Raw genomic sequence first — 7925 nt, 5'->3', positions numbered from 1 at the left:
CCCCGGCAGGCGAGGCGGGTGGATCACCTGAGGTCCGGAGTTTGAGACCAGCCTGACCAACAGTGAGAAACCCTGTCTCTACCAAAAAAAAAAAGCCGGGCATGGTGGCTCACGCATGCAATCCCAGCACCCAGGGAGGTGGAGGCAGGTGGATCACCCGAGGTCAGGAGCTCGAGATCAGCCCGACCAACACGGAGAAACCCCATCTGTACCAAAAAAATAAAACCAAAATTAGCTGGCATGGTGGCTCATGCCTGCAATCCCAGCCACTCAGGAGGCTGAGGCAGGAGAACCACCTAAACCTGGGAGGTGGAGGCCGCAGTGAGTCGAGACCGCGCCACTGCACTCCAGCCTGGAAAACAAGAGTGAAACTCCACTCAAAAAAAAAAAAAAAAGACTGTGTTTCACCATGTTGCCCAGGCCGGTCTAGAACTCCTAGGTTCAAGTGATCTGCTGCGCTCGGCCGTCCAAAGTCCTAGGATCACAAGGGTGAGCCACCACGCCAGGCCGATCTATTCCTTTCTGATTAATAAATTGGGCCAGGCATGGTGGCTCATGCCTGCAATCCCAGCACCCCCGGGAGGCTGAGGTGGGTGGATAACCTGAGGTTGGGAGTTTGAGACCAGCCTGACCAATATGGAGAAACCTGTCTCCACCAAAAAAAAAAAAAAAAAAAAAAAAAAAATCAGCCAGGCATGGTGGCTCACTCCTGCAATCCCAGCCACTTGGGAGGCTGAGGTGGGAAGATCACTTAAAACTGGGAGGTGGAGGTTGTGGTGAGCCGTCATTTACTCCAGCCTGGGCAACAAGAGTGAAACTCCATCTGAAAAACAAACAACAACAAAAAAACAGGTTTCACCATGTTGCCCAGGTGGGTCTGGAACTCCCAGGCTCAAGCGATCTGCCTCGCTCCTGGGATTACACTGTGAGGGTTAATTTTATGTGCCAACTTGACTGGGCCACAGGGTGCTCAGATTAAACATTGTTTCTGGGTGTGTTTGTGAGTGTTTCCAGATGACATTAGCTTTTGAGTCAGTGAATTCAGTAACATAGATGGCCCCATGGAGATGGACATCGTCCAACCTGGTGAGGGCTTGAGTAGAACAAAGGGAGGAAGGGGAAATTTGCCCCCTTTCTTTCTGCCTCTTTGCTTGTGCTGGGACATCTCATCTTCTGCCCTGGGACTGGGATGTACACCATCAGCTCTCCTGGTTCTCAGGCCTTCTGACTTGGACAGAATTAAATCACCAATTTTCCTGAGTGTTCCAGCTTCCATAATAAATCTCTTTTTAAGAAAATGTGGGACATATACAACATGGAATACTATGAAGCTATAAAAAGGAACAAAATCATGTCCTTTTCAGCAACATGGATGCAGTTGGAGGCCATAATCCTCAGGAAACTAACACAGAGACAGAAAACCAAATACTGCATGTTCTCACTTATAAGTGGGAGCTAATAATTAAGTCCTAATTCCTAGAACCTGTAAATGTTACCTCATTTGGAAAAAGCATATTTTCAGGTATGATTAAGTTAAGGATCTTGAGGAGAGATTATCCTGGATTGTCTCTGTGGGCATTAAATCCTGGCACATATATCCTTATAAGAGGGAGATAAAGGAGATTTAACTTCAGACAGAAGAGAAGGAGGCCCTGTGACCAAGGAGGCAGAGCCAGGAGTGGTGCAGCTGCAAGCCAATGAATGCCAGCAGCCACCAGAAGCTGGGAAAGTCAGAGAATGGATTTTCCCCTCAGCCTCTGAGAGCACTGGCTCTGCTGATACCTAGACTTCAGCCCAGTGATACTGACTTTGGACTTCTGATATCCAAAACTGTGAGAAGATAAATTTCTGTTGTTTTGATTCACCAACTTTTTGGTAATTTGCTCTAATAGCCACAGGAAACTAATGTACATGCCTACTGGGGTCCAGTTGTGTCCTGTGACTCCTGCTTTCCTGGGACAGGCAGGCTGCTCCGTGCCTCCTGGCCATCCTACTGGGTGCTTGACACTGCAGGCTGCTCCATGCGTGCTGACCATCCTCCTGGGTGCTGGATGCTGCAGGCTGCTCCTCCATGCCTGTTGGCCATTCCCTTTGGTGCTGGACAGCACTCACATTGTGAAATCCACTGGCCCTGTGAAAAACACCTGCAAATGTTACCAGGAGAGTGGTTAGTTCTCTTTTTGGCAATTCTTGTTATTGCTTATGGCTTAACATCTGTGCCTCCAAGATCCCTTCTCTCTGCCTTCATCGATGCCAGGAAAGCAATCACCTTTTGCCTTTCTTTGCCTCTCAGCAAGTGGCATGTCTCCATGTCACTTTAAGCGTCAAGCACACGGAGCCCAATAAGATGCTGAAAAGTGTCTGCCTACAAGGTTACAAGGTGGTGGAGACATTCTGAGCTGGTAATTCCAGGGCTCAGTAAAACAGCTACAGGAAATCTGAAGTTCAAAATGCTGAAGTGAAAAATGAGTGATCACAACGAAGGGAAACACAAGCCCCTTCTTTTAAAAACATTATGATAATAACACACAACATAAAATTTACCATATTAACCATTTGTATGTATACGGTGCAGTAGTGTTAAGTATATACATGTTGTTGAGTAACAAGTTTCTAGAACTTGCTTCTCTTGGAGAACTGAAACTATAGCCACTATACAAAAACTCCCCATTTCTCTATCCCCTGGCTTCTGGAAACAACCATTCTATTTTCTGTTTCTATGAGTTTGACTAATATCGAACCTAAGGTAAGAGAAATCATACACTATTTGTCTTTGTGTGACTGGCTGATTTCTATTAGTATAATGTTTTCAAGGTTCACCTATATTGTAGCATGTGACAGGGCTTCTTTCTTTTTTAAGGCTGATAATTTTATAATATTCTGTTGCATGGATAGACCACATTTATTTATTTATTTATTTATCTGTTTATTTATTTATTGAGACAATCTCACTGTGTTGCCCAGGCTGGAGTGCGGTGGCATGATCATGTCTCACTGCAGTCTGAATCTCACATTCTCAAGCGCTCCTGCCACCTCAGCCTCCTGAGTAGCTGGGACCACAGGCACATGACACCATGTCTGGATAGTCATCTTTCTGTGTAACTGGTGGAGAAACAGGGGAGTAACAGTAAAGAACTGTCTTAGAATAGATCTGGTGACAGCAGAAGAGAATATGAGTCCCATTGTCCTCACAGAGCCTTGAAGAGTGTGACAGTGTTTGAGGCACACTGTCGTCTTAGAGTGAAGTGAGGAGAACCTACATTGGTTTGGTAGTCATGGGGATGGAAGGAGGAAAGAAATGTGAAAGCTCATTGGCGGCAGAATCAAAATGGCTTGGTCTTTGTAGTCAACTATTAAGTGAGAAGGAGGAATTACTGGCTGACTTAGAAGAAGTAAAAAATGTGAAATATCGATAAAACACAAAGCTCGTGATTTTAGTCAGGGTAAAGACTAAGCATTGTGTAATTCTAGATAGATTATTAAGCAGTTTTGTTCCCATATTTTATATCCCATATGTTCTAGCTATGACCCTATTTCTTTGTTTCTTGACATAGACAAACATTTTTTAAACTAAGAGCTTTATTGTGATACAGTTTTTATATAATAAGCCTCACCCTTCAAGTGTACAGTTCAGTGGTTTTTAGTATATTCAGAGTTCTGCAGACATTACCACTCCCTAATTTCAGAACATTTTCATCTCCCCAAAAAGAAACCCTGTACCCACTAGCAGTCACTCCCTGTACCCGTCTTCCCCACTGTTGATCCTGGCAACCTCTGATCTAATTTCTATCTCTGTAGGTTTGCCTATCCTGGGCATTTCATATAAATAGAATCATACCAAATGTGGCATTCTGTGACTGGTTTTTCTTTACAGAGATTATAAATCAAATGCCTGAAGATGCTAAGCTTAGGAGAGTGTTTGATGTACAACTTTGACAACTGAACTTTTTTAAAGTTGAAAATATGGCTGTGTCTGTATATGTGGCATATTATCCTTAGATGACCCTAACTTCAATTATTAAGAATTTTTTCCCCTAGTAATCTTCAACTGTCTCAATATTCAGCAGGAACCCCTTGGAGACAAAGATCAGTACGAATTTGGAACACATGATGACAAAATGAATGTAATTTAATTTAGTACAGTAGTAAATTCAACCACTTTTAGGTGTTGATGCTGCTGAAAGTGTATATTAAGGAAAAGTTTACCTACCTTACTTTTTGTGGAGGTGCTAGAACTACTTCTGTCTTGTGTTTAGATTTCAACAGACCTTTGCATGGGCATTATGTGGTTGCACAAATGTACTTTGTTTTGACCCGAAAATGCAAAAACTTCCTTTCTTCCCACTTTCTGAGACTCTGCAACCTTAAAGGAAGAGTGGGGTACTTTAAAGGAAAGGTGGTGGTGGTTGGGTCATGGGTAACAATGTCTACTGTGTACTTCCTTTCCCAAAACAAGTCCCTGTCTACCGTCAGCATTTCCAAAATTTGAAGATCAGGTGTGGTGTTAACTCATTAACTAATGACTAGATTTTGAGCGGTTGTGGAAGCAAAATCTCACTGAGTGCCTGGATGTTCTAATTCTGTTAAGTCAGTGAGTGCATATTCCATACAACACTCTCTTAGCCCGGTGGCAGATTTAAGGAGTGGGAGATAGATTTCTATGTTTCAGAAATCAAATACACAAAGAATAAAAATTTTTAATCCCATGATTCTTTGCCCAAGTTTAATTTTTTGGAGAGTTTTTCTTTTAGATTTTCTTTCCCTTCCATTAAACTTCTACTTTGAAAGGTCCCAGGGTTTGGGCAAAGCAAGTGGGAAAGACACTTGCTTAGATTCTCCAGGATAAGGGATTGAAGAGGACTTCTTTCCCTCATTTTATTATTGAATAATGTCACAATAACAGTTATTAAGGTGAGTAGTCTACAGTAGAAGTTTTTAGATGCCTTCTCTGCAAAATAATTTGGTTTAGTCAACCCGAGGATGCCTTTGGTTAGCTGGAATGGAAGATGTGCAGGCTAGAGTGGTCTTGGTAAGTCTTCCAGGGGGAAATACAGCATTTGGAAGGGTAGGAAGCAGAAGGAATCTCAGGCAAGGGAAAGGTGTGGGCAGAGCCCCGGAGGACAGAACAGGTTGTGGTGGACTTGGTGTCCACATAGACCTAATTAGTGGTCTTAGCTTTTGTGTTTTCAAAATTACCACAGTTTGTGTTCTACAACTGTCATTCCCTTGATTTTATTTTAGACATACTATCTGTGTATTTTGAAATTTAAAATAACAGTAAAGGAGAAATGAAATTATTTTGTTTGAGAAAGAGTTAAAAAGTTAAAACGTATGGATCTAAATAATTTTCTAATGGGAGATTTGGTACACCCCCAGAAGTTGTTTTTGGTTCAGAGAATAGTCTTTCAGATCTAGAAAGGACTTGAGGAGTCCCAGAGAGGTGCTGCCTGGTCTGAACCATTTGATGCTCACGACAGAATGGATAAAAACAATTTGAACCAGGAAACCATGCAGATGTTCATATTTTGGATAGGGTAAGGTCAGTGCCATTGTCAGAGGAAAAACTCTTGGCCATCACAGGATGGGAGAGAAAGTTTGAGTTGTAAAGAATACTCAAATGCCATTTAAGGAAACGGGTTCTTCTGCCCCTATTCTTTGGAATATTTAGAGCTAAGTTCTTAGTTTTTGACATCATAAAAATGTCAAAGTATTCTGTTCTAAGAGCCATTTCAAACAACTGACTAGAATTTCAGAGCAATTACATGAGAGTAATACCATGAAAATTTTTAAATTACCCATAGTCCTATATCCCTAACAAGTATGTTCATGTTTGCATGTTCTCTTCTCATCTTTACTGTGTGTCTACTTTCTTAGTAATGGCACATAGAAATTGTTTAAGCAGGAATAATTCTCGAGATAATTTTGTATGTTTCCTTTTTTCTTTTTAAGGTATGTATTGGGTGGAGGAGCATTATGTATTGAACTTCTCACAGAACAGGTGATTATTTTCTTATAATACTCAATTTTCAACCTCCATAGAGTGTTTTGATTATGTAAGTTAGATAGAAAGTAGAAGGTTCTCTTGGAGAAATTTTAGTGTTTTTTTTTTCATAGCTCCTACTTTCAAGAATGAAAAAGGTAAACCAGTAAAATGACGCTGTTCTTGGTACTGAATCTATGCTGGGATAGGCATTAAGAGTGACCTTTATTTAAGGTTCTAATTTGCTCACGTTGGGCACTTAGAACGTCAGTTTGTTGCTTTTTGTGCGATTCTGGAAATGGTCCAATTTTACTTTTTCCCCTTGACTCCAGACTTTTTAGCACTGATGTGCTGCTGTTGAGGCATATGCCATTTTGTTAGGCCTTCTCAAGTGGGAATCAGGAATGCTGCTGTGTTCCAGAGATGTTTTGTTCTTCCTGTAGGGCTGAAGCAGTGCCTACTCGACAGAACCAGTCATCATGCAAAGAAAAGCCACCTGACTCAAAGGCAAAGCCAGAGTGCAGGTTGGAGGAAAGAAGGTATTTTATTAAGAATTTTACATAAACCATAAGATATATTTTATATTACTTTGTCAGCCTTCTTCGTGTCTTGACTTAATTCTTTTTGAGAGAATTCATTTCATTTTCATTTGGTTTGTTTTCTTCTTGTTACAAAGATGATCTATAGAAAATATAGAAGTATAAGAAAATTAAAGATACTAACTCATAACTGCTTAATGATTTAGTATCTGCTTGTTTAGTCTTTGTTGTATTTCCAGTAGGCAAACATGTCTACCGTTGTAAATTTATTATTGGTATGTATACCCTAGTAAGTTAAAAGTTATATGTACTTTGAAGTTTTGCAAAATTGAGTTCATATTATAGAATTAATTCGTGATGAACTTTTATGTGCTAGGCACTGGTCTTTTTATTTAATTATTTATTTTTACTTTTTTTTTCCTCTGTGCCTATGCTTACCAAGTCTTTTTATTTTTTACTTTTTATTAACTCTTTTAATCCTCTGAATAAATTAAAAAGAGGGTATTATTAATATCTGCATCTTGTAGATGAGGTAACTGAAGGTAGGTAACTTGTCCAAGGTCATAGGTGGCAGAGCAAGGATTAAAACCAGACAGTCTGGCTGCCCAAGGCCCAACCAAGAGGAGCTGAGAGCAAGCCACTTGGCAGAAGGATGTTGGTCAGGCTGGTTTCCTGTTCAGTTACCATGAAACGTAGGCTTAACCTTAATTCTAGGACATTACCGAGAAAGCCTTCCAAAGCCATAGGTTTTTTTACCATGACCATGACTTTTTTTTTTTTTTTGAGACAGAGTCTCACTGTGTAACCCAGGCTGGAGTGCAGTGGTGCGATCTCAGTTCACTGCAGCCTACCTCTCTTGACAGTCCACTGGTTAAAGCAATTCTCCTGCCTCAGCCTCCTAAGTAGCTGAAATTACAGGTGCCCACCACCACACCTGGCTAACTTTTGTGTTTTTAGTAGAGACGGGGTTTCACCGTGTTGGCCAGACTAGTCTTGAACTCCTGACCTCAAATGACCCACCTCTGCCTCCCAAAGTGCTGGGATTCCAGGCATGAGCCACCGCACCAGGACCCAAGGCCCTTAAGTTTTAATGTCTCATTCTTCAGTCAGATTTTCCTTGTTCCCGTGTGTTCAGCCAATTGTTTTTATGTTTGTGTTGAAGGAGAAACTAACAATGAAAATGGACTTGTTGACAGAAGAAAAGTAGGAATGCAGCCTCTGGTGCTGTTTGAGTGATCCCTCTGCCCCAGGCCTGGCTGTGTGCTGCTGTGTTCTGGTAAGGTGCATTGTAACCTTTCTGCGGCAGGTAAGAGTCCTGTACAGGTGCTCTGCCCACTTTACCTTTCAGGCTTCTGTATCAGCTGTTTTTCCCTTGTAGAATGTGCCTCTGACCTGTGCCCCTGACT

At 41.4% G+C, this 7925-nt stretch overlaps 1 long non-coding RNA gene across 1 annotated transcript; it reads left to right on the top strand.

Annotated features, from left to right (window-relative positions):
- Window positions 1-5287: 5287 nt before the first annotated feature.
- Window positions 5288-7925, top strand: LOC134738268 (uncharacterized). The gene is made up of 3 exons (XR_010123929.1): window positions 5288-5998; window positions 6424-6519; window positions 7682-7925. It is a non-coding gene; the product is annotated as an uncharacterized LOC134738268 (long non-coding RNA).

This window comes from Pongo pygmaeus, chromosome 16, assembly GCF_028885625.2.
Source record: "Pongo pygmaeus isolate AG05252 chromosome 16, NHGRI_mPonPyg2-v2.0_pri, whole genome shotgun sequence".
NCBI lineage: Eukaryota > Metazoa > Chordata > Mammalia > Primates > Hominidae > Pongo > Pongo pygmaeus.
The sequence above is the reverse complement of the archived record's forward strand: the minus strand, read 5'-3'. Positions and strand labels throughout refer to the sequence as shown.